General features: G+C 53.1%; 1 pseudogene; it reads left to right on the forward strand.

The window, feature by feature from the left end:
- Positions 1-591: 591 nt before the first annotated feature.
- LOC113409322 lies at positions 592-1,939 on the forward strand (annotated as a pseudogene).
- The last annotated feature ends 1,174 nt before the right edge of the window (positions 1,940-3,113 follow it).

A 3,113-nucleotide genomic window follows, 5' to 3' on the forward strand; every position in this document is an offset into this window, starting at 1 on the left:
GATGAGGCCTGGGGAGAGTGCTGATTCAGTGCTCCCACAAGGCTCAGCCATTACCTGCCGCTCCCCAGAAGGAGATGATCTTTACACCCTTCTAAGGCATAGGGGTGAATCAAGACCTTTGTGACCCCATCTCAGGCTTCTACCGAACCTTCCATTTCTCTTGCGTTTAAACCCTTCTGGGCTGTCGACTAAAGCCATTCAGACATTGGGCTAGTTGTTGTTTCAGGTCCCCAAAACTGGAACTGGGGGTACAGCTGTGGTCCAGCTCTGAGGGGAAGCAGCAGTGAGAAGAGCATAGAGAAAAGATCCATGTGCGCAGCTTGAGCGAATCCCGGGAGAGATGTAGAAAAGACGGCCATTTTGAACTGGATCCAGCGGTGAATAAAGCTGGGGAGGCCCAGGAGCTGGTGGAGGGCGGGGTGACATGGCTGCAATTCTCCATAGGGGAGAAGGCAAACAGGGGCATTCTGCCTGCGCTGGGGTCCAGAGGGGACCACCCTGCAGCAACAAAGCGTTTTTATTGCCGACACTAACCCGCCGCGTGGTTTCAATTCCAGCCTCCGAAATGGTCCTGGAAACCATCCGTGTGCCATGTCCTGCTACAATCACTCCAACCCCTCCACCTTCCTCCTAATGGGCATTCCGGGGCTGGAGGCCACTCACTTCTGGATCGCCTTCCCGTTCTGTGCCATGTACGTTGTGGCCCTGCTGGGGAACTTCACCCTCTTCTTTGTGATCACGACGGAGCCGAGCCTGCACCTGCCCATGTACTACTTCCTCTGTATGCTTGCAGGCATCGACCTGATGCTTACCACCTCCACCGTGCCCAAGATCCTGAGCATCTTCTGGTTCCACTCCCATGAAATCGGCTTTGAGTGTTGCGTGGTCCAGATGTTCTTCATCCACAGCTTCTCTGCCCTGGAGTCGGGGGTGCTGCTGGCCATGGCATTCGACTGCTACGTCGCCATCTGCAAGCCATTGCGCTACATCGCCATCCTCACCAATGCCGTCATCGCCAAGATCGGGTTGGCCGTCTTTGTGCGGGGCATCGGCTGATGACCCCCCTGACGTGCATGATCAGTCGCCTGCCCTACTGTGGGCCCAGGGTCATCTCCCACTCCTACTGCGAGCACATGGCTGTGGTGAAGCTGGCCTGCGGGGACATCACGCCCAACTATGTCTACGGGATAACGGCCGCGACCTTTGTGATGGGCTCAGACTCCATCTTCATCGCCATCTCCTACATCCTGATCCTCCGGGCCGTCCTGAGCCTGTCCTCCAGGGACGTGCGCCTTAAATCCTTCAGCACCTGCTGCTCCCACGTGTGCGTCATCCTGGTCTTCTACACCCCGGCGCTGTTCTCCTTCTACACGCAGCGCTGGGGCCAGAACATTCCCGCGCATATCCACATCCTGCTGGCAGACCTCTACCTCTTGGTGCCGCCCATGCTGAACCCCATCATATACGGCATGAAGACCAAGCAGATCAGGAGCCGGGTGCTGAAGCCATTCTATCCAGAGAGATCCAGGCTGGGCTTTGGCCCCCACTAGTGTCGGATGCTGAACCGTGATTTGTGAGATGCAGAAGGTTCAGAGAGGCACCCAGAGCTTCCAATTCTGATCTAAAAGGAACCTTGGAGACTCTCAGGCTGGAAATCCCACAAGAAGACGTTCTCTCATGAAAGTTCTGGTGCTTCCTTCCTTCCAGCTAGGTTGACAATCCTGGCCAAGACCTGGAAGAACAGAATCGCCACGAACACAAGTAATTATTTTTAGCAGAAGTTAATTCTCACCTCAGCTGGGGGATGAAAGTTTAGATCATTGCTTATTTTAACCATACCATTGCCTCATCTTTAACACTGAATATCACCAATGCTCCTTTTCCCAACAGCACCTGGTACAAGACTGTTCCCACCTCAGAGGCCAAGTTCTACACATGAATCTATCCCTCCATCCCTCCACCCATCCCTCCTTCCAACCATCTAGCATCAATCTGCATATCTACCTATCTGTTAGCCTTGAACGGCTGCCCAAGTGTGGCTGCTGCTGACTCCAACTAGCACCTCTGTGTGTGTTCTAGCGCAGAATTTCCCCCTGGATGTATATTGTAGCTTTCCACCATAGCTTGCGACTTTACGTGAGCAGTTACAGAAAAACTTAACTCGGCTGTGTTGTGAGAGGAAGGCTAAAAACCATCACTGAAATGCTCCCTTCTGCGGTGGCCCCCTCCCCCACCGCGTCCTGAACCTCATCATCGACAGCTTGAAAACCAAGCAGATCCGCCGCAGGATTCTGGGAATTATTCATTGGAGAAGAGTCCAATCAGCAAACCCCTTCTAGTGGGGCGTGGCTCCCTGGATCAGCTGCCTCGTGCCCCATAAAGATTCAGGGAAATCTGCAGGGCTGTCCCAGCGGATTGGCTGTTACTTGGGGGAGTTTGTTAGGACACAGCCAGGTTCCTGGCATCTTCCCTTCCCCACTCCAGACCATAAACCTAAGGCCTAAATGTGGTTTTCTTAGCTATCACCCTATCCCACCCCAGCTGCCAAGCTTGTATCACAAATGAGCTCCCAAGTTGGGGACAGAACCTAGATCCCCCCAGTTCCCAGCCTAGCCCCCTAACCATCAGACCATCTTTATACATCACAGCACACACAGGGTCACAGGGAAGCAGAGTCCACCACAACGTTGTCCTCAGAAGGGAGGGGCATGCTTTTAAACGTCCAAATGCACATTCTACCACCATTCTGCACTTGCTCAGCCTATAGTTGAACTGCTTCTTTTACATGGTTGTTAAGTCACGGTGGCTCTTTTTTAGTTCTTTTACTGTGTTTCTTAATTTGGGGTGTACATTGAAGTTGGGCCTCTATTATGGTGTCTTTAAAAAGCTCCCTGCAGCTTGCAGGGATTTCATTTTAGTCACTGTACTTCTTAATTTCTGTTTAACTAACCCCACACAGTCTCTAAGTATCTACATGGGGTGCTGGGACAGCTCCTGGGTGTTGTACACCTGCGTCCTTCTGGTCCTGGTCATCTCGGTGGCCATGGCGACCCAGCACAGCTTCTGCTGGAGAAGCAGGATGGTAGGAGGACCCCCTCCCCCACAGTCCCCCT

This window comes from Terrapene carolina, unplaced genomic scaffold, assembly GCF_002925995.2.
Source record: "Terrapene carolina triunguis isolate 2854851 unplaced genomic scaffold, T_m_triunguis-2.0 Scaffold32381, whole genome shotgun sequence".
NCBI classification, from domain to species: domain Eukaryota; kingdom Metazoa; phylum Chordata; order Testudines; family Emydidae; genus Terrapene; species Terrapene triunguis.